Source organism: Platichthys flesus, chromosome 1 (genome assembly GCF_949316205.1).
Source record: "Platichthys flesus chromosome 1, fPlaFle2.1, whole genome shotgun sequence".
Classification (NCBI taxonomy): Eukaryota; Metazoa; Chordata; class Actinopteri; order Pleuronectiformes; family Pleuronectidae; genus Platichthys; species Platichthys flesus.
In genome coordinates, this window is record NC_084945.1 from 25,194,396 (window position 1) to 25,219,108 (window position 24,713).

Below are 24,713 nucleotides of genomic sequence, written 5' to 3' on the forward strand. Positions count from 1 at the left end.
AGTTTTAAATTTGAATGTGTCTAGTTACAAGGCTTAATAAATCACATTACATCTTTCTTTCAACCAAAAATGCTTTGCGCTGGTTAGGGGGTACTCGGCAGAATTTTTTCTTCGAAGGGGGTACTTCACTGAAAAAAGGTTGAGAACCACTGTTCTACAGTCATGGAGGACAATCAAAATTATGATTTTGCTTTTGTTGGGAACATGGATATATACTGTTCATGGCTCAGTTGAGTTTGTCCTCTTTTTCTACAAAGACTGTTTAATATAAATGATAGAACTTGTATGTACTGTTGTTGTTTAGGGCTCTTTCAAATGAAACAGCGATTGTACTATAACTAGAGTATAAAGCTTCCCAGGGCTGAACAATGTGACCAATGTTTTCAGGAGTTCTTTTGTTGCTCTTGCTCTCCCTTAACTTCACCCCATCTATCAGAGCTTAAGAATTAATCAATGTATTTATAATGGCAAGCCCTGTGGCATCTCTCAAGGCTACGCAACCAAATAGGATGTAAAGCTGTGATCCTCAAAGCATTTCCATCACAGGAATAATGCGGTCCCAGGGCACCGCTGCAAACGCTTGCCCCGAGCATTAGGCACAGATAATTTAAACACATAAGCAGGTTCTTAGCGCACCTTAATCAATGCCATTGGTGTCTGTTAGTTGGGAGGGAGGGGAAAGCAATAAAGAGATAACACTGGTATAACCTGGGGACTCGCTGCAGAAGAAATATGGAGCGCTGAAGCCCTCTGGGTAATGAGAAACAAAACTCCTGACAAGGAATTCTCCTCCTGGAGTTTCTGCACCACAGCAAAGTCACATAATGAGCATGATCACACCTCATACACTCGACGAGTACAGAAAAAGATTACTGGAGTGCCATTTGACTCACAAATAAATGGTGCAATAAAGTTAACATGAGCCATGCCAAATCTGTGTCTGGCATATGCTGTTGGAAATAGCTGTTTTGGAGCAGACATGTCGGCACAAATACGAGCAATCCTCTCAAAATCCCATTGTGCTGGAATGTTTTATGATGTTATCAGCTACTAAAAGGCATAAAAGAGAAAACAGAGCAGACAAGTGAAACTTCATATTGCGGTGTGTAATAAAATAATCCAACAAGCATAATTCAAAGACCCAATGGGAAGCGGGAAATTCTTCATCAGAGCACTTTCTGCTGTAACCAGGCATCCACATCAACAGCTCCTTCCCCCATATCCCATGAAACTGATATATGAAACCATTTCCCCAAAACCAAACATGCCCGAAAACATTATTAGTGCCATTTCCTCTTCTGTATTAAGGTGCGAAGTGCTGAAGGCAGATCGGACAGAGCCTTTCCCGGTGATGAAGTGCCTTCCTCTTTAGGTCTCTCACACATCACAGAGGAAATGTGTGAGATTTATCAGTGTTGGCCCTCTCAGGAGCATTCTCTGTGGTGGAGCAGCTCTCCGAGGACACTGCTGTGCTGCTCTTTCTCAAGGAGCAGGTGTACCTTTGTTTTGAATCATATCTTTGATAGCATTGTCAAAAACACCAAATGAGAGATAGATAACTGGAAAACAGAAGATTTGTGCCTTGGTGTATAAATAGAACTAAAAGAGCTGATCCTGCTATTCAAAACCACAACAAATAATCAGTCCATTTTAAATTCAAGGCTCCATTTGTGTAAAGTTTGTTTGGAAAATGACCAAACAGGGTTTTTAGTATGCTTCATATATTATAAAGCGTTGACCTTTGTGAGTCTTGGATTTTTTATGCTTTCCTTGCATCTGCCACACTGAACTGTGCAACAATTTCTGCACCTTAATTATCACCATTAGGTCACAGCCTTTAATAACTGTAAATAGGCTATAGCAGGACACGATGTTGCATCTTTGTGTTCATATGTATAGAACAGATTGATCATAGTTTGAGCAGCAGAGGCTTTGCAGCAACAAAAATGTTTTAGCAATGTACTGTATATTGAAAATGTTTCATTCTGTACAGTAACAATAGATATGGTGCAGTTTTGTGTCGCAATTAATCATTTTGATTCACTATGTGACTGTTTTTTGCCCTTTCTGCAACTAACTCTACTCCCATCAAAAGTTGTAGTTGATTCATTTTCAGCAGAAGCCTTGTCTTTGAGATTTTCTGCCTTGCTACACAAAAAAGCAAACAGTGACTAGTAGAGCTAATTTTAAGATCATCAATAGATCGTTCACCCATGTTACCATTTTGTAAACCACCTAAGGATCTGTCCCAGCATGCAGGAAGTTTGAGGCACGTCTGGATATAACCATAACTGTGACATATCTGTCACAGTGTTAACACACAAATCCACAGACGGACAGAAAAAAACATAGAATCATTCCAGCAATTTAGGTTTAACTTCACTTCGCTAGTTTATCTGTTCAAAGTGGAGGGAAACTGGGCCATCGGTCACAGAAGGAACCTATAGAAAGGGAACAGCATGTGAACAGCTACTATGTTGCCTTCACTGTCTTTTAATTTGCTCTCCTTAAATAGCAATCCAGCATCTTCAATAACATATGTTTGAGTCAAACAAAAGTCCACCCATATGACAGGAAGGCGGATTTGAGATAAATTAAAGATATATTTCTAACTGTTAATCATACAAAGCAACTCTAGTGCAGCCCAAGAAAAACACATTTTGAGTTGAGTTGTAAATATCTAAGGTCCCCTTTAAATCATGGAGCCCGTCATTAATATTTATTATCAAGGAATCCTGTAGGCCTGTATAGGCTCTGTGGTTCTTTGAGATAAATGCTGCTATAATCACCAACTCACAGGGACAATGCTGCCATGCTTATATTGTCCAGCAGTTCAAAATCAGAATCACCTGCATGAAATCTTCATCAAATGCCGAAACCTATTCATGGTAATCAGTTACACAACTTCTGGACTAAATTAAATTCATTGACATGCTGAAAGAATGCCGAATAAAATCTTGAGTCTACAGCTTTTTTAAAGCGGACCTATAATGCTTTTCCTTTATTTCTGTAATATATATAGATGGGTTTCTGAGCATCATCATCAGTATTTGTGTCCTCTCTCCTAAAAGATGGTAACAGTTAACACGGGATGTCAGAGATCTAAGCACCTCTTAAAAAATTACTTTTAATGATATTTTGTATTGGAAATATGTATGCTTTCGATATATCTACTGAATGTGATATGTTAGAAACAGCTTTGTTAAAGAAAGCCATTTTTTGCATTGAGTCAACAAGAAACAACGTAATATCTATACCTGCTACAAAAGTGGATTTACTCCTTCAGTGTTCTCCTGCACTGTGTCAATTTAGTTAAACCACAGCCAGTAAAGATAGAGTTGTAGTAAAGTGTACCAAGCTAAAGAAAACTTTAAATTGAAATAATACAAAAAACATTCAGTCTCTCTTCTCAATTTCACATTTCAATATGCATTGCTGTAATCACAAATATACATCACTGTAAGATTGTTCACGATAAAAAAATTAAGAATTTTTAAACAGCTTGTCAAATTAAATTGTCAAGGAAATACATACTCCCAAAACAAATTACTTAATGACATTGTTTCTACGATTCCTCATAGCTGATTCAAACCAACTGCTTTCTGAGCATGTCTGACTTACTTACTGACAAACCAGGAAGAGCTACACAGGAAGTTACTGAATAGAATATGATTCAAATATTAAGGTTTACAAAATGCCTTAAAGGCAACACAACCCCACTGAGGAGCATGCTAACAGTACAGTTTGTAAACCCATCTGTTAAAATGTTTTATATTGCCTAATAAATGTGTAATCTTTTTTAAATGAGATAAACTTTTATCCTCGTGAAACAAAAGCTCAGACATTAGACTGCTATGAATGCTTGATTCTTATGTGAGTTTACTTTCACAATAACTCACTCAAACTTTACAACCCCCCAAAACCCCAAAACTTACGACCCACTGTATCTTAGAGGTAGATAAAGCATGTATAATGTCCTGATTTGAGCTAGTGCGTGTACATTGTGCACCTCGCGCTGTCTGCTATGGTGCTCAACCACGACCTGCTGCAGGGGATGCACTTGCCCATCTGTCATTAACACCTCAGGGGTCGCATTGAGACAAAGAAAATCGGACTCATTCATCTGGCATTCAAGCATATTTCCCACATCTACAATCATTAAGAGGTGCATGTGTAACAAGAGTTAGAAATGTACTTTGTTTGTTCTTATTTATAATTCAAATTTGTGAATTTTATTAGTTATTTTACTTTATTAACGTTACCTGCAGAAATTACCTTGCTGTACCTTTTGTGTTCCTCTGAAAGTTCATACTTCCCGTTCACAGCAAAACAATGTGTTGTTTTCTACAGAGGAAGCAAATAAAAAGCTGGCAAACAACCTGAGTCGTTCTTTGCCCAATACATATCTGTTACACATGTACAATATTATCAACAGGTGACTACATCAGTTTTGCCACACAATTAGCAGGACAATGGGCATAATTTGCTGACCACTCTCAAAGTCTTGATCAGATTCAGGCATGTGCACTGACAGAATCAAAAAGTTTTTATTCAGATCAATTGTTTCCTGTTACTTACTTTCAGTTGATAGTTCCACAACCTCATAAGGGAATGAGCCTGTGCTCACAAAGGCTGAATGTTCTGCCCCTTGGAATACGATAATCAGCCAATCAGGAGAAAGCAGGCTTTTAACCCTTAGATGCACGAGTGACAGGACCCTACACTCTTCCATAAGTGGGTCAAAAATGACCCATATTCGAATCAATGGGTTTTTATGCCATTTTCGTCATTTTGGTTAAGAATAGTCACTTGTGTAATATTTAGTATTACATTTAGGACCACACAATAATGATTTCATGTTTGAAATATCTTTATTTTTCACTTTTTAATTGAAAGTTCCTCTCTCTTTTCCCTGTTTTGCTTTCTTGTCTCATCACTGTATGCAGTTCAGACAAACTACCTGTTTCCGGATGTGATCATTGCACACTGGTACATTGCATATCCCACACCTATTGTTGACTTTGCGATCTTTGTTACTTGGGCAGATCTGACACCTCTTTCTCTTTGGTTTGCCCTGTCTGCTTCTTTCCTGTGGCTGGGTTGTGGCTTTTGTATTATATCATCAGAGATAAAGAGCCCCCATGCATCCTTTGGTTAGACAGTGGTGCTAAGCCCTTGTGCAGGCCCTGACCAACTTCTGAGGATATTGTGGCTCTGTGTTCTGCCCTGGGTGGGAGGTAACTAGCTCCAGTAAGAGCCCTTCCAACTCATTCTGTTGGACATGATTAGGACACTTTCTTCTTCAGAGGACACAGGTGGACGACTGCCACTGCCACCTGGACAATAGTCTTGGTCCTCATCATCAGAAATGTCAGACTCGGAGTCCAACCCCATTACTGCCTCTCCATCATCCAGCATCTGTTGGACCATTTCAGCTGTGTATCTAGCAGCCATGACACCTTGGATGAGGAAGCAAAAGAGTAATGTTTTCAATAGATCAATACGTAGCTATATAAATAAATACCCTCAAACACACACACACACGCACACACACTACATATAGTAATGTTAGCTAACTTAGCTAGCTAGTGTTAGCTAGTTATAAAGTAGGCTAATTTGTTGATAAATAATAATAAAATACTCTTTCACACAACAATCATGAATGACACGCACACACACACACAATACATATAGTAATGTTAGCTATCTTAGCTAGTAAAGTATAAAGTAGGCTAATTTGTTGATAAATAATAACAACAACAATATTATATGAAGATAATACTTACACGTATCAGCTCTTGCTGTGTAAAATAATCTTCTTGAGGGGTGAAACTTCTGATATAGTCTGTGTAGTCCACAGTTAATTTATTCCTGACAGCCAGAGTTGATAAAAATCAGTGGTTCCCATTGGATTCCATAGAAAATGCATGCGGGTCATTTTTGACCCACTTATGGAAGTTGGGGTAATAATACAAAAACTAAAATTTCTTAAAATGTATAAAAGTTAAGTTAAAAATGTAAATGGCATTACATCAAAAACACTCTTATGGAAGAATGAGCAGACAATGCCTGCTCCAGTCAGAGGTTTATCTGAGGTGTTGCATAACAGGCAGTTTGAGATAAATAATGTAAATCATGCAAAGCCACTCTAGTAGTTCCTGAGAATAGAAAATAAAGAGCAGAATATGAGGATAATATGTACCCTTTAAATCATAGACCCTTTAATTAGTATTTTATAATCCAGGAATCCTGTGAGGCTGTATTTAGGCACTGTGGTGACTTGAGCTAAATGCTATAATCATGTTAACTTACTCACAGTGATAGTGCTGCTGTGTTGGTGTAGAGTAGGCATTCTTTATACAATATTCACTGTTTTAGCTTTGTGTGTAAGCGTTATTACCTTTGCAGGTATTTGGTAAAAAAAAGTATTAGATGAATTAATACCAAATGCTGGCGTTAGAGGACATGTTGAAGGACCACCAAAGTGATAACAATTCTTAGGGATACAATTACTTTGACATTGAGACATTGAGATATTTCACATAAAACCAATATTTTGTACCACACGTTGCATGAGCTGACTGTTGAATGTTCACGATACTTTGTCATGGCCTCCATAAGCTAATCTTTCCTGTCAAACTTTAAACCTGCTCTCCGCTCTGTTTGCTGCCAGCTGTCATTTCAGTGACTAACTGTCACCCTCCTCCTCCCCAATCACCTTCAGCGCCCTGGTCAAGTCCAGCTGAGTCCGCTCATCTCATCTGCTACTCGGTCACATCCACCGACACCAGTGTCTATAGACCCCAGGGGTTTCCTACACTATCCAGCCTCGTTCCCTTCATACCTTGATGACATCACGAGGGGTCTAAGCGCCATATATCTCTATGCACAGTTCAATCAGAAGACCCTGAGGAATCAACAAAAAAATTGTGATGCACGATAATAATTTAAAGTGATGCGATATAAATGAGAGTCTAAGAGCCTCCAACATGGCAGATTTCTGATCAGGCCTCTGTTCATCAAACATGCGCACCAGCTATATGTGTCACTTTACATCTTCTGTGGTGTTGTTCGTATTAATTAAAAATTACTGGGCTGGATCATCATCACATCTCTCTGGCAGGTTGTACAAGCCTTGTGTTCATTAATAATGCCTGTAACTCTTTTTGTTAACAGCCTACAATGTGATAGTGTCAGTCGAGCAAAGAATCGGGGGAATGCAACAGTTGAGTGACCACACTCAGTCAGGAGTGACTTCGAAAAGCTCCATAATGCAGGCGAGTGAAGTCAGATGTAGCCATCCCTCATTGGGAGCGTACATACCCGCTTGCTGGGAAGCATTTAATTTCTCCTTTCGACACAGTGACACTTCAGTCTTTTCTCTGTAATTACGCGTTATTAATGATATGTAATTTGGCAAGACAGAACCTTGGATGCAGTGCCACAGTTATTGACATTAGCTGGCGATGCTTCTTTCCTGTGGCTTCAATGAAAAGGCTGTGCCTAATTGTGGTCCGATTAGGGTTTTTATCTCTGAGGCTCTGTGTGGTGCCGCTGACAGCTTGTGGACACGACTGCACACTCTGTTTCCATAGACAGGAAGCTCACTGTTTTCCTTGTGTTACACTATATCAGATCTTGTAAGCTTTGTAAATGCATCATTTATTCACTGCCTGTTGTACAGAAGATACAACATATTGACATCAACATTTGACAACTGAACATTACCCACTGTGAAGGAGGTGTAGACTTCAGAAACTATGGCCCTTACTCAGTTTTATCATCTGACTTTTAGGGGCGGAAACCTGACAAGTTTTCACCATCTTCAGAATGTAATAAATAACATTTGGGTGAAAGATGACATTCTAAGATGCCATTTCTACCAGTAATGGCTTGGTAGCTCTTAAGTCTTGGCTCTCCATTGTAAGGTAATGAGGTATTATTACATTGTGAAATTGGGTCAGTTTTATCTCAAAGAAATAGAACTGAAATTGGCATCATGAAAACACAGCTTTGTTTCATAGAGATTGTCATCAAAAGCACAGATAGAGGTTTCAAGGGATGAATAATACTCAAAATCGGAATTACCGGCTGCCAGTCATCAACTCTAAGATTGTTTCAAAAGCCCTGTAGTTTCTTTTTGACCTTTTGTTTTATATTATTTTGTCATATACTTCCTTCTAGCATGTTAGGGCTATGTATGCTACTTGCAGTTTTTAAGAAAGTAATGTTTTTGTGTCAATATTAACAATAATATTTGTCAGTACTGATGAACTGACTGTTCTTAACATGCTTGTTCAACTCATCCTGTGGTAATGCTCCAGAGCCAATTCAGAATTACTCCTTGTAACTAGTGAGTCCTCCTCAAACAGATCCACAATATACTGTGCTTTTGTCACTTTCATATTGTTTGTGTTCAGATCTTTTTATAATGAGTCGATGCAGAGTGAAGTTCTTCTCACCTGGTTTATCTGCAATGAAGACTTTATAGAGGAAATTAAATTGTTGAATGCAACATTTGTAGATTTGAACACACAGTCTTTGAGCAGTAATCCATCACTACCAAGCAAGTCTATTGTTATAGTCTAGTGTTCCAACACTTTATCCAGACCACACAGACGGGAGGGTCTCTTACAGTTGCTAGGCAATCGTGTAATCAGCTGTGTGTCTCATGTGTGTCAGCGTGATTCTGTGATATGGTTGGTTACAGATAACTGACACTTGGACAAAGGAAGGTGATATTCAAGCAATCAAAAACACTAGTGTGAACAAATCGTACATGTCTACGTTTATCTCATCCGCGTAATTTTTGTAGATCAAGTAGATCAAACAGCTCCTGCAATTGTGCAACCGGGACATTTGAAGGTTCCATTGAAGCCATCCAATGAGAGATCACCCCTTCGGCTTGTGATTTCATCAGCCCTACATGCAGTTCAATTATAGCCACTTATGTCAAGGATCACTTAGAGGAAAATATTATATAATAATATTTGATGGATAAAAGCGATGATTCCTGAGATTCCCTGCATGGGAAACTACTCCTCCCGAACTACACAGGTGAACATGTGTAGTTGGATCTTAAGTCAAATCAACAACAATTATGTGCTACCTGAAACGTAGCACATAAGGTGGCGGTTTGGGAGGCCATCATCGTAACAACTCCAATGAAGCATGAACAAGAACTAACAGATGATCATATATGGTTCAGACACAGATGGGTGAAGTTATCATCCATCACAGTGGCTTTCCTTTTCTGTTGGCTTAGTGTTTACCCCTGCCATATTGCACACTGTCTAGGTGTGCAATGACAGATAACAGATTTTTTTACCTCAAAAGTAAAGTGCTATAATTGTCTTGTTTACAATCCTTCTGATTGTCCGAATGCCGTGGTTTCGTGTTAGCTATGCTGCTGTATTCGTCAGAGGAAACAGTGGGGAAAAACCATAATAAATAAAGGACTACTTACTTCAAACCTGAATTATTGTCTGGCTCTGTCATGCCTTGGCTGTGATGTGGCCCCCTTCAGTCCCTAATAAAATATTATTAAACACACGGATTTGATAGTAGATTTAAAGTGCACATTTTTTCACAAAGAAACACAACAACAGCGGAAACTAGGCTATTTCCTATAGGAAATAACCACACAGTATAGCTAACAGGGAGCAATAACATGCACGCAAATGCCAGTGGGGAGCCATTTACTGAAGACGATCAAGTCATTTCTAGAATAGTAATAGTTCCCTAAAAATGTGTATATAACTACTTGCATCCAAAAGCTACTTAATTTGACTTTCATTGTACATTTTAATGTATAAAACCTGCAATTAATGTCATTTTTCTTAATAAGAATTATATGTCGAAGAAAACAAAGTAGATGGTGTGAAACAGGGCATGCTGGATGGAATAGTAGTGACTGTCTGAAATATTCCATAAAGTCCACTCTTGGTACTGCTGCCTACAGGCTCCTGAGTTAGTTCCTCGGTGCTGGAGTCTGTCACCCAGTAAAGCAGTGTGGTCATGTCACCAGCAAGATTTTAAAACCTCCTTTTGGCGAGCTTTGAAATCGAGACCATGAGCCATTTTGTCAGAATATTTAAAATTCACACATCCACTAGCAACCGAAAGACTGAGATAAAGAGGAAAACTACGGTAGACGTGAATCTCAGCAGCTCTATAATGTAACGAGAGGATATCCATTTATATTGAGTATAAAAACTGTTCAGAGTTCAAAAATAGATGTCCATGATTATATTTTTTAAATCAAGTGAAGAAGAAACCTCATAAAAAAGCAAGGGTACATTTATTGAAGCAAGAACAAACACATCATCTGCCGGAAATTGATATTTGTCTTGGATTGCTATCAAATTTCTTCTTTTAAATGGTCGGCAAAACAGGCTATTCCATCATTGAGGATCTTCATGAGAACTCTTTGATATAGTCTCTTTGATATTGACCACACAATCAATAGAGCTTTCCCACAGCAGAGCTGGTAATATTACTCAATTTACACAGTTAGGTAATATTAGTCTCGTAAGAGCCTATCTATTGATCTGACCACACACACACCTCTTATGTTATCAGGCGTACTCCTTTGGATCCAGTATGAGAATGACAACACTGCCCAGTTAGGCAGGCAGAAGCGAAAAATTTCACATTCAATATAAGTGTTGAAACCGTGCTGAAATAAGAGCAAATAGACATTAATCAAGAAAATAATCATCTGTAGATGACCAGGATACAGTGGGTCATTTGGTGAAGGTTGGCAACTAACTGCAATATAACTCCAAAGTTAGACAAATTGGACGACGCACATAAGCACGTAAGAAGGGATACATAAGCACGTACGGGTCCCGGAAGGGCTCTTGCGCTCGTGGGCCCGTGAAAATGCAGAAGCATACGCCGGCCTTAAGGCTTCTTTGATCTCCTGGTTTGAGGTGATAAGCAGAGAGGTCTTTTCGAAGAGCGCGAATAGCTGCTAAAATTCCGTCATCCCTAGCTTGGGTTTCCGGAGCTTCAGCTAGCCCATGAGCTAACTCCACATCATCATCTCTTTTTTTCTCTTTACCTCTTGAACTGGGTTTACTCAACTTCATTTTGGATCCCACTTATATCGTGCACTTATATAACTCGACTTAGACTTTTTACAAAATCAAACGAGCGGGTTTACATTTATATATGATATATTTTACCGGAGCACCTGGGCTTTGCGACTTCTCACGTCCACGTCATAACCGGAAGCCATACCATGTTTGTTAATCCAGGCCTTGAACTTGCAAAGTAGGACAGAATTGTCCACTACGGCTAGCCAGAGTTCCAGCTCATGGTTGGTCGCTTGGTATATGCCGTGTCTCATGCAGCAGTCAAACACCTTTCCTAAGCTCTTCAGTGGTTTCTCCGTTTTTGATGGTATCTCGGTGCTTCCAAGTGCGAAGCAGAACTTGTTGGTGGTCTTTCCTTTCTTCCGCACCAGGGACCTGGACTTCCCAGGCTTGAAGCTCATAAGAGCCCGGGTGACCAAATCCTCAAGGCCCTTACGGATCCACCAGCTCCCTGGAACAGATTCTGTTATCATAGTCAGTCCATCCATGAAGGCGCTAATGGGGGGATGTCGTACACCGGACTTGGTGAGGGACCCTCTGCGCTGAAACGCAGCAGACTTCACCTGCATAATCTTGGCAAGCGCAAAAGGGTCACTGAAATGGTACATCCAGTAATGATTCCTTTCTCAAGCTTGTGCCACTCTGAGATTGTAGAACCAGCAGTGCCTCTCAGACTTAAGCTGTTGCAGAAGTCCAGAATAAGGTCCATGAACTTGCCTGGAATATGGTGCTCCCTTCTCCTCTAGCCCGAATCTCTCAGCTGCTAGGCTGACGATGATGATGGTCATTGACCAGAGGCGTCGGTCTGTGACCTTGTTATGCACCTAGATGTTACCAAAAAGGGTTAAAAACCAAAATAAAAGCTTTGCATTCACCTGGTCTTTAACTCACAACCACTGATTTACTGTCCAAGTGATCTATCCACTGAGCTAGTGAGGGAGCAGCATTAATGGCCACATATTAGAGATGAGCCGGATACTCGGCTGAAACGAGTATCCGGTACGGATAAAGCACTTTTGCCGAGCACGAGTATTATACGAGTAATACGAGTCATTATCTGTGCTCGGACTGAATGAAAATCAGCGTCACAGCGCTCCTCCCCTTCACACACCGCTCTGCTCACTGACTCACAGAACAGCTCTCTGTCTCTCTCAGTCACTCAGGTTCGCGGGTCTTTTCGGTTAACGTTTAGGGTTTCTTCAGCTTGAAGTTTGTTTTTATTTCAGTTTGTACTTATCAACCAGTAGAGTTCTGTTAAACGTGGGTTCGTTCAGACGTGGTGCTGGTAAAAAGCGACTCGCGTTGCGTCTCTGCCTGCCGGAGATTTTTTTTCTTTTTTTTTTTTACTTCACGCATTAAGTGTCTGACTACTCTCTAGCGTCTGGCTACGCTCTCTCACTCTCTCTCTCTCTCTCTCTCTCCCTCTCTCTGCCAGTCGTTGGAGTTTTTTTTTTTTTTTTAAACCGTCAGTTGGCTCTAACCAGTATTATTTTACTTCACGCACTGAGTGTCTGACACATTCTAGGTAGTAGTGGTATAAAAAATATTACAAATTAAGCTACACACACACACACACACTCCCCCTCTCTCTCTATGTCTCTCTCTTACTCACTCAAACACACACTCACACACACACACACTCCCGGGTTAAATCACACCCACTTCCGGGTTAGGCCCCGCCCACTCCGAGTACGGATACGGATACAGATAATTCATATGTTTGACAGATACAGATACAGATACAGATAATGCTGTACTCGCTCATCCCTACCACATGTAAAACAATACATTGTTAATGTGTCTTTGTGATCTGCAGTACTTCAGATATTCAGGTAGTGACACAGATTTATATCCAAACATTGTAGGTCAACATAATGGTAATATTGCCTTATTTTGCATAAGACAAAAGAGAAATTGTTCAAATAAAAAACATGTGTTGTTTGATGTGGCTTAATGGGGTGAGAAGCTGACCGTTGTCTGTAAGGCTCCTGTTGGCTCAGATGCTACTGAAAAAAGACCAAGTTGTGAGGAAATTTAAAACCATGTGCCCTACGTTTGAAATAATCCACCAAGCATGTGCCCCTTAAACCGCATTAACAACGATTCAAAGTTTTTCAGAGAAAGGAAAATTATTGTGCATGTATGCATAGTAACTCAGTAAATATTTAATACATCAATGTTAAACCAAAATAACTGTGACACAGTTTACTCATAACAGTTGCAGTAATTCAATAAAGTACCAGAGTGAGCTGGTTAGCTACCTTGTCTAACTTTTACAACCACACAGCGCTAGCGCTTTTAACATAAGTTACGGTCAATAGGCGGACCGAAAAGTAATGAATTTTAACCTCACAGTAGGGCTAACAATAGCATTTTAAACATTATGTCAATATGGCGGACCGCCTGAAACAACAGGCAACAAGGGTGGGCTGGGGTCCACAAACATTTAATTCCTAAATAACAATATAAATACTGGTAAAACTTAATGTTTCAAGTTAACACGAAAAAGTTTATTTAACATTTAACAAAAGCTGAACAACTCTTTATTTTCCCATGGACCTTGTTTGCCACTTCAGGTTGAGTAAGAGACATTAATTCCTGCCACCAAGTTTTTTTTTTTTCTCTTCATTCTTTAGTATGTTGGACTTTACAGCACAAACCTTGTCAAGTTTGTGTGCAGTCAGCTGCTCCAGCTCAGCTAGTTCTGCTTTCAGAGGATCCAAAGTGGGGATAGTCACTCTCTGCTCCTCTACTAAGGCCTGTGCATGCTCCTTGTTAACCTGCCACCAAGTGTGATGTTCAGCCAGCATGGCATCCAGTTCATCCAGGATGTTGTCCATGATCTTTCCTAAAGGAAGGAAACTGCAGCTAACCGATTGGATGGATGAATGCAGCCACTCGACTTCCCTTGTCACTCCATTCTCTTCTTTATTCAATGCTGCTTCAGACAACCAGTTCTGCTCTTTGGACTCGAGGCATGATGGCGACAAGTCTACCTTTATATCAGAAGCATGTGGGGGTGAAAGGACAGCCGCCTCCTTGAAAAATTGCTTATCTTCACCCTCCTCATCCTCAGAGAGCTTCTCCCTATCCATTATAATAGGTACTGGGTTTATGGCACTAAGGAGTCTCCCAGCTAAAGTCATACCAGCGTACGTCTTCTGTCTCCTGATCCGAAGAGTTCCTGGGAAAGCCCTTCTAGGAACCTTGTCAGATAGCACTAAAGAGACAACAGTGTCCCCATTTTCTGGAGGAACAGAGCTCTGAGTTAACTGTGCATCTCTGAATCCCTCACTGATCGATTCACCTTGTTCTCTAATTGTACATCTTTGCCTCAGCCCTTCAGCAGATGAAAGCCGGGGTTTTCTACCTGGGTTTTCAGAAGATAATACAGGTTGGGCCGTCTTTTTCGGCTGATACCTTGATCTTACTTTTTCTATTTACAGTTTTGTTGCTCTCTTCCCCCTGTTTGGGACACTCCCGCTCTTTGTCTTTTTGTTTTTTCTTGTCTTTTTCCATAACTCTGGGGGAGTCTATTTCCATGTCCTTTTCCCTTTCTCGATCCATCTCTCTGTCCTTCAAATTTTGCCTGTCTTTATCTCGCCCTTTGTCTCTGTCTTTGTCTCACACCTGGTCTTAGCTCTTGAATTTGTCACATTCTTTGCCATGGTCCTGTGCACTGTGGAGATTTTTGTCAGCGCATTTCCTGTCCCTGTGGTGATTCTTCTCCACATCTCTTGGTCGGCGCTGTGGCTCTTTGGGCACGTCTGGGAGATGGTTACCCTGTGCTTTGTGATCTTTTTGCTTTCCTCTCTACTCAGGTGACATTCACATTCTTCCTTCTTCTCGTTCATTTTTCCATTGCCCTGGGACCTGGATATGCTGGCCTTGGTCCTCATGTCCACCTTTTTTCCACCAAGTACTTTCCTCACTGCATCATTACTTGGCATCTTGTTGAGGCAACACTTGGCGATTGCCTGGAGCAGCTCATTGGTTTTCTCAGGCTGATGACCAGCTACAATCTCTGCTGGCTTTGCGAGCAGGGCCTCACCACTCACCAGCATCACAACATCTATGGCTTTCTGGAGGAAGGCTGTCTAGGATTGCCTTTCCATAATGTTCTCTGGACTCATTTCATTTTCTTCATACAGGCATTACATAAAACCAGTGGTCCTGATGACCTCAGTGACGATGTCATGGAGAAATCAAAACAGGTGTCTGTTCAGCAGTTTCTGAGAGAGAGGAGTTTTCTTAATACTTTGCTGAGCATGTGCTGGGTCTCTTTCACTACTGCCACATTCATGACCGTGAACTTGTCCTTGAGCCGCTCCACGTTTCTCTCGATAGGGTCACGGACAGTAACTGCTTTGCTCATTCGGCTCTGTACAAATATTATTATTATTAATGACATACCGATACAGTGCCACATAAAATCAGCAGCTCACTCAATAAACAGAACACAAGAAAGTGTAATTATTTAAGACTTCTATTATGTGTATGTTAACCTTGAAGATACATGTCAGCCAAAATAAAATATACAGGTGCAACGTCCAGGGCTAACAGGAAACTGGCCCTTAATAGAGAAAATGTATTGTGTTTAATGAACAGTCTAGATCAGGGGTCACCAACAGGCGGACTGCGGTCCGAGTCCGGACCCAGAAGCTGTCCTGTACGGACCCGGACCTACAGCCAAAACAGAACGTTATGATTTAAAACCCTGAAGGGGAACTTCTATTTGTAACCGGAGCAGCTTTTTGTAGTCTTTATGGTAGTGCTTAGGCACATGAGGAAACGCACAGACCAATTGAATGTGAGTTAAGCAAGCCCACGTGATACTACTCAGACAATCAAGTCTGTGGTACAAGGCAGTTAACATTCGGAATCTACGGTGCAGACAGATGAGAGAGTTAGAGGCAAGTTACAAATGAAAAGATGATAGAAAGAAAAGAAAGATAGCGATACAGGTAGGGAAAACAAAGGGATAGGTACAGCCGACTGAGCTGTAGAAAGTTTAGAAACAGATGAGTGAGCAAGAGAAAGTTGAGAAACAGAGGAGTGAGACGGAGAAAGGAAGAGAAACAGAGGAGTGAGAAGGAAAAAGTGGAGGAAACAGGAGTGAGACAGAGAAAGGGAGAGAAACAGACTGAACAAGCGGGGGAGTGGGATATAAGACGGGAAGAAAGTGATTCTAAATGTGTTCAATTGTTAATATGTGTATAGATTTATTTATTGTCTGTAACATTCTTTGAGACTTTTGAGTCAAGATGTGAAACAGAATAATTTAAATTATAGCTTTTGCTCCCTTTATTTTGTTTTTCTGAAGTTAAGCCCTTTATTTGAACATGCACAATTTTGAAATGCAGCCCTACTTTTATTTTGTTGATGAGAGAGCATTATACATATCTGCAATCATATGTTCAGTTCTATGTTACGTGACAATAAATGATGTCAATTTTTTTTTTTTAGGACCTAGACTATGTTCTACAAGATAAAGCTGTGGAGTTGTTGGTGTGTATTGGAATCCACCTCTCCTAAATGAGGAAGGCTCCTTAGATGTCCTTAATGACATACGAGACCCATCACCTATATCATCAGAGGAACCTTCTCCTAAATGAAAAAGGAAGAATAAGCTTTAAAAGAATAATAATATTTGTACATAGTAGTTAATTATCTTGTTGTGCCTTGTTATCCTAGTTTTTGGTGTATTTGTCTATTTATCTGCAAGTACGTTTAGAGCAATGAAAAAAAAAAAAACTCAAATTCCTTGAATGTGTACATGGTCAATAAAGCAGATTCAATTCAATTCCATATTGACCCATGGTGTATGCATTATATTGGCTTCAAATAGATTGTCATAAAAGGGTTAAAGTGTGGGAGAGCATTTCCTCTTCTACACTGATATGGTATTGCCATCATAAAGAGACTTGTCCTTTGAGTAACCCACTGTAGATGAATCATCTTTAAGCATACGCATCTCACATCCAGCTAACTTTGCAACACCACCACAAACGTTTTTAACATGAAATACAGTCAGTGAAAACACTCAGCCAGAGTTGTCATGGTAACACAGGGTATTTTACTAACTCCTTTAACTGACACAGTTCCAACAAAGCATGTAGTTAGCTGACAGAAGAGAAGAAATACACAACACGTTGTTCAACAATGAAGACCTTAAGTTCATTTTCCAGATTCCAACCGTCACACACTCGACACAGTTCAGACAGATCATCTCTTGATTACACACAGATAAATAGCACTTGGATTAGAGAAGCTACGAAAAACCAACCACACCATTTTCATTCTCAGCTGACTGGACCTCATCAACGAGAATGTCATGAGACATGAAGCTTTACACATCCAATAAAAGCATGTTCACCAACTTTATTCAGAAAACATTCCACGAACTACGTAGTTGATGTGAGGGATGTTTTCGCTGCTGACACATGTTTGGTGTGTGTATTATAATGATCACCAGCGTGTTACAAACGTACTAATTTAACTTCAGTATTACCATGTAGCCAATATGTGCCTTGCACATCCCGAAGGCCACATACAGAAAAAAATTAAAAGGTCTTGGCCACTCAAGCCGCCACGTCGCCACACCCCCCCCTCAATCGTGTCGCTCAGTTTGGGGGGCGTGGCGGCATTGTGAGGGACAGCTGGCAGATCAGGGGTGAGTTGGGCGACACCTAGTGTCTAAACTGAGAAGTACAATACAGTGGGCCATAGTCCATTACATTACAATTCATTTAGCTGACGCTTTTATCCAAAGTGATTTACAATCAGTGCATTCAAGGGTACCCGAGGGTACAACAAGAATCCAATAAGTACAATTTCTTCAAAAATAGAGCAAAACAACAGTGTGCTATAAGTAAGTGCCATTTAAGTGCTACTAAATTGTTAGTTAAAAAAAAAGCAAACAACTCCACTCCTGCAGTGTCAATGGTCAAAGATCGGCGGAATCTATATGTTTCGCAAAGGTTACGTCTCTCTCCCTCTAAGAATTGGGACATTTCCTCAAACCCTGTAAACATTGAGGTACGGCGAAGGTTCATCCTTCGCCAAAGGAGACGATGTTGTCATAACTCCACTGTGCATTGTCCTTTCACCACTAAACCTCTGTCTCATGATCAGAGTCTAATCCTGAAGGGCTCTATTTGTCAATATTTCCTCAGTCATTATTCATTTTTTTCAGGCAAAACGCATGCAACTCTTCAAAATGCATCTGCTCGGGCCGCTCAGTGCAGCTTTGCAGTCCTACAAATTTTTGAAATTGTATTTTATTTAATTTTATTTAATATTTTTTATTTTCACATGAATCTGCTGACTACATTCTTCTGTCAGTACATTATTAACTACTAAACACTGTAAAGTCCTACATATATATGTATATACCATGATGGAGTTCTCTAAAGCTAAGGATAACTCAATGAAATGTTATGCAAGAAACAAAAAAAGCAATATTAGTATAATAACATTCACAAGTACAACAAGAAAGTACACAGAAGGTAAGAAGCATCCTGGTGTGTTGCTAACTTTAATAACAATGTGGAGGTGTGTCCTTTTTGTCACTGTTGCAATTTTACAGTGTTTGACTTTTTATGTTGTGACTCAACCAGGGACAAATGTCACAATGCGGGACCTGCATTCGTCAACATGTGGGTTTAAAAACACGGGTTGTATAATGTTGGGTTATTAGCTTATTCTGCTAATTAAGCGATACAGTCACCTACACGAAAACCCCACAACAGGTCGAACATAATGATATGAACCTAATAATCTGCTGATGGAAAGCCGCGACCTGCCGAGATTCATGGTTGAAATGAGTCAAGCACGAGTCAACACGTCCACGGCTCCATTAAAGTGTTTGCAGCGAAGAAGTCGCAGGTTCTTTCTCAGCTGCTGAAAGTCAACAGGACCCCGTGGGATCCCGTCACATAATCAGGCCTGGAGATGGGTGCCTGAACAAAATGGAAAGTTGGTGGTTTCAAGCTAAAACAACAATAAAAAGTCGTGGACTTGTTAAACAACTTTATATTTGCTTGGTAGAGTAAAGAGACATTTTTCTTAATTGATAATTGTACTGTTTTTCATTAATAATTTCATTATTTTGTATTGATAGCATTATCGTTTAAGAACATGAGTGAAGCTGAGGAAGAAGAGGCAGATCCAGTGGATGGCACTAGTTCACCTTGAAGTTGGTTGCCATCTTCCAATAAACTAAACAAAGAAGAAGTAGAACTTAAAGTTAAAAGATTGAGAGAAATCTGAGACTTTTATTCTGGGTTCCTTTGTGGGCCTGCCAGAGAGGTGGCAAAATGCACTGGATTCTCATGTGGTCTCTTTTTAATATTGATCTATGATTTACTGATCAGTAAAATTAGAATAAATACGCAGTTTATCATGGGGCTAAAAGTGTCGTATTCAGAGCTTCTCTATCGAAGCTAATTCTCGTTTGTGGTAATCTCTCTCTCTTTATCACTCTCTCGCTCATGTTAGTTATTCAAACAGAAGGAATCTGGCTCAAGTCATTGTCAAACTGAGATAGAAGAAGGAAAAAAAACTACAAAGGGAAATGTTTTTCATCCAATAACTAAACAATATTTTGCTCACATAAAGTTGTTAATTGATTTTTTTTAAATTAATGTTAAAAAATGTTTAAGCAAAGGCTGTGATATCTCTCTGAACTACTCGTTTGTACATAGTTCAGAGTAAGGTCTGTCATAGATAGGGGTGTAGTGGGTGCCTGGAAAAGTGGGTAAACTTTTGTTTAGGTTAGCAAAGTACAAACGTTGTACATTATATACAGTGACATATAAGACCTCTCATTAATATTTTGTTCACAAAAATGGGCCAATAAAATTTGCACCAGTGCTGGAGCTGAACTGCCATCACTACCTGAGCTGCTGGCTTGCAGCGCAGATGTAGTAGCACAAGGTTGTTTCTGCTGAATTTTCTTTGGGGTATTTGAATTTCATTACAGGCCTTTTAGAATTGAGGTGGATTTTTTATTTGGTCAGCTACTTTGGAGGTCATGTCAAGGGCAGGCTATATCTTTTTCCAGGAAGACAAACACAGGCATGACTGACCTTCTCTGCCTCTGATAAGCTTACTTATATTATTATCCTAACTAATATATATATATATATGTGTAAAGAAATGAAAACTTTAACATTTTACATTTAACAATACAACACTGATATTATCAGCTACACCACACATAGGCCCACAAATATATTATTCATATCAGGTCATACAACCTCATATACAGTGCCATAATTGATATGTGATTTCCTGACCTGCAGTGATCTTTATATTGTCATTTTGTCAATCAATACGTTATTATGACTCATTTTAATAAGGTAGTATATGTTGAATATGTCAGACTTTCTAGTTTCATATGTCAAAGTTACACTTATTAATTAACAAAAATCTATCCAAAATGTACATCTATTTGTCTTGAACAACGAGGATTAGGCCACACAACATTTGACTATATGAAATATATCAATGCACTTTAATTTTAAACATGAATTTCCTAATGATCACACATTGGGCAACATACAGCTTCATGTGCCTGGTGCAACTTATTTTACAGCAGTCAATTAAAGTGGAGCATGTTTGTAAGTAAACCAGCATATTTAATGATTTCATCCGGAGGTCTTTTTAACATTGTTGTAAATATACAGTTAAGAGAAGGACAGTCAGTTCGTGTGAGAGTATGAGGCGAGTGGTTCTATGATAAATTCGAATGAAAGTCAAAGCAACCATATCCAGACTGACAGCTTCGAGTCAATGAGCAGCCAGGTATAGAGGCGTAATGTCTCCTAAGAGTCTATCTCTGACTGACAGACAAGTTCACCCAGGTTGCGCTCTTCTCAGTGCAAGGTGATTCTTCATGCAGTCGGAAGTCCCTTTTGAGGGAAACAAGAAGAGACAATGCTGTTAGGCAGCTTGTTGAGGAAATAACATACAAACATGAAAGGAAGATTGAGACATGGATGGTTCAGTTTAGAGACTGACACAGATGCACTGACTGACAATCATCAGCAAAACTGTTTTGCAACAAGACCTTACAAGCTGCGTTTCCTCTTGCGAGCAGCAACATACACTGTTCACTGGATCGATTTGTTTTCTAATCATGACTGTGTTCACCAAATGCTCAAGAAGTTACTCAGTTCCAGGGGGATTGTCCAACACAACGTATTCTCTAAATCACTAGACCTGTCAGGAAGTCAGTCGCCACAAAATAATAATATACTTCTCATATGATTGATTAAAAACAAAGTGTGTGGACTTTTCCTTGAACTGTGACTTTCTTGAAACATTTTTAAATTGCTGAATATTTCTCTAATGCTGAACTTTACGAAGCAGAATAAATGACCTTACAGGCTGAATATCTTTGTGATAGTAGAAAATATGCCAAGTACAGATAGTATTTTAACCTGCCATGAGCCCTGACATTCTCCATTTGCTGACCAACTACCTGTATAGCTGCTGTTCTCCACAAAGGAGCACATTTTAATTTCTTTACTTTTTCATAAATGAAACATTTTTTTGCGTACTACAAGGTAATAGATCACTTCAACATGGTGTAATTTACCCTGCTCAGTTTCTGAAGTCCGGCACAGAAATTCTTTCTGTGATCATCTACCTTTTGAAACAAAACCAGAGGTGACTCAAAATAAAAAAAAGCAAATAGAACAAGAGACAATAGTCGCCATAGCCTCAAGAGTCAAATGAAGACAGTGGGGATGAATATGACCTTCATAATGATCCATTTCAGGTTTCTAAGTTGCCTACCGAACCAGGGATGGGGACTGAACATGAACCCCCACCAGTTGTTGCCATGCCAGCACAGTCTCTTGATGGAGATCAGCTGGAGGAGCCAAGCACACCTGTTGAAAACATGCCCGGTGAGGAGATAAACTTGACTGATGGAAAAGTCGCTGACGATTACTCACCAAATATCTCTCCATTATAAATTGTTGCTTCTGAACCTGGAGAGCCTTCTTCATTGTGACGACATAAGACTTGGGAGCTCTACTTTCAGCAGGTTTTAAATGAACTTAAGGAGGAATGTTTGTGGAAGAGATGGCTCTATGCTGGTAATGTTGGTTGGACCATTGGGAAACTAGAGGGTTGATGGTGAGCAATGCTTCATCTTGATATTTTTTTTTTTATAAAAGGTGTATTATCAAAGTACTTGTCAGTAGTATTTGTCAAGTGAACTTTAGCATTAGCAAACTTAAGTTTACCTGCATCCACATTAATACGTTTGAGTTTTTGAAACGCATCACTTGTGCCACATTTACACCTGGTGTCCACAGACAGACATTTGCAAATTATTAAAACTTCACCTGCATTTGAATGCAAAGCATTGCTAACAGTATCACTATGTCTTCCACCTTGACATTGGTCCTAGAAAATAAATCTCGTCTACGTTTGACCAAAGCAGTTTCTCTTTGCTGCAGCTAAGCAACCAGCTGCTGGTAAACAATCTGCTTTCTGATAACACAGATATGCTGATGCCCAAACTAAGGGAAAAATGCTTGACATCCTATAAGACATGTGAACACATATTTCTCATTAGTACTTTATTTAGTCCAGCCTGTGTGGCTCATGGGCAAAACTGCACTCAAGAAAAAAGTGACTTTTTTGTTGTAGTTAGTATATAGTTAAATTGGCGTCACTTTAACACCTTTGATCGAACTGAAGTTTGACTTTTTATTTATTAGATTGATTGGGTTGATGCATCTTAATAATAGAATGGTAACCGTGAATGAGACCAAAAAAGTACATAATTTGCTTGTTTTTTATTACCCTCTTAGTCTCAGTGGTGTTATTGTATTGCTAATGCAAACATATATTTGTCTGGTTGTATTAATACAGGGTTACATTTTCTACCATTCGTCTGAAAAAAATGAAGCTGTTTCCCAGCTCATCCCCAACTCTGATGGTTGGACTGACAGGTCTGAGATAAGGAGGCTCAGCTGGATGCACAATGATTAATAACTCATTGCCCACAGCACTAAATATCGTATCAGTTTATAACTCTATTTATTTATATTTTTCAATTTACCACTTTTTTTTAAAATCCTTTTATAAGCAGTATCTGAACATAACCTGGAAAAAACATAGGGTATTTTCAGTGTTTATTCAGTCAGTCTTTATAAGTTATACTATTCGTACACGGCACTCTGCTATTATAACAACTCTGCCTTTATTACTTTAGAGCTATAATTAATCAATAAAACAACAAGCAGATTCATCAAACATAACAATATTGCTAGTTGTAGCCTACGTTAGATTTTGATCAGATTTCATTCTTAAAATTTTTGCCGGTTTAATTTTCATAACTCACACTGCCAAAGGAGTTCCTGAGCAGTCAGCCAAAAGCAGTACCTTCTGGTTTTACAGTAAGTGGTTTTTATTACCAGTATTCAGTCTAGAGTGTAAACAACATCATACAACAAAGCAGTTCAAATGTTACTTGTTTGTCTTACAATTCCCTCTGATGGTTTTCTTGTTGACAAGTATCATTTCAGAGAGATGGGACTATTCTCAGTATATCTGAGCTGTAGAGGGTTCTCAGGGGAGCAGACGCTGGAGGTTGACAGCTGGAAAAAAAAAATCCCACACGGAAAGCGTACGGAAATATACAAACACACACAAGTACATGAGTAATGGTTGGGTTTAATCTATTCCCCCCCACTTGCAGCCACTTTACCTCCAATTCACAGTGTTTCATGAATTTTTAAACCCTCTCAACCCTTTGTGTCCCATTAAAAGTGTCCAGGTTAATTTGCCCTCTCTCCCTAACACATTGGTCCTAAGCAGATCATTTTTCGTGGCGCAAGATGCAGTGAACCTTTGACTTCAATTTCCTGGTGGTGGCAGATGTAAATTAGAAGAATGTTCCAACGGCTCCCTGGCCATCAGTGCGAAGGCTGAGCTAACACTGAGGGAGGCTCTAGTTAAAGAGGGAAGACACCTCAGTTTAGGTTTGGTGGTGGTGCTGATGGGTTTGGGACCTTGTTCTTCACTCAGCTTCATCATTGCACTGGAAATTGTCACTCGATGAACTTAAAGCAAAGACACAGACAATTTGACCAAGCAGAATATGCAACTTTTGGATAGACAAGAAAACAGTTATTAATAAACCACTATTATTTGTTTTATCTAAATTGGCATTTCTAATTTCTTAATTAATTATATATAGCAGTCTTGCACCCATGGTGAACATAGTTTTATTATACAAAAATAGTTTCCTCGTATAATGCGTCTGGTAGACCAGAAGAAACTGTGAGCATTCAATATAAGTTTTTTTTAAATTGTAATTGGACTTTTCACAGGACACTCTCCAGACACTCATTGAATCTATTTAGTTTTTTTTTTAATCCAATGTGATTTATCGACCATCAATGCAGTCTCAGGTAATGCCACTGTCACTGAGTTACCTGCACTGCGAGCTGACTGGCAAAGATATGGTGACTTCAAGTGGAATGGCGAAAATCTGTTTTTTTCTTTACAAAAAGATTTTGTCCCACCAACACTTCTCTGACTGTGACTATAAACATTAATAAATTAAACAAATTGAAGTTATGAGCCTCA

The 24,713-nt window shown here is 39.4% G+C and overlaps 1 pseudogene; it reads right to left on the reverse strand.

The window, feature by feature from the left end:
- Positions 1–13,690: 13,690 nt before the first annotated feature.
- LOC133957799 (TRAF3-interacting protein 1-like) lies at positions 13,691–15,402 on the reverse strand (annotated as a pseudogene).
- Positions 15,403–24,713: the final 9,311 nt, after the last annotated feature.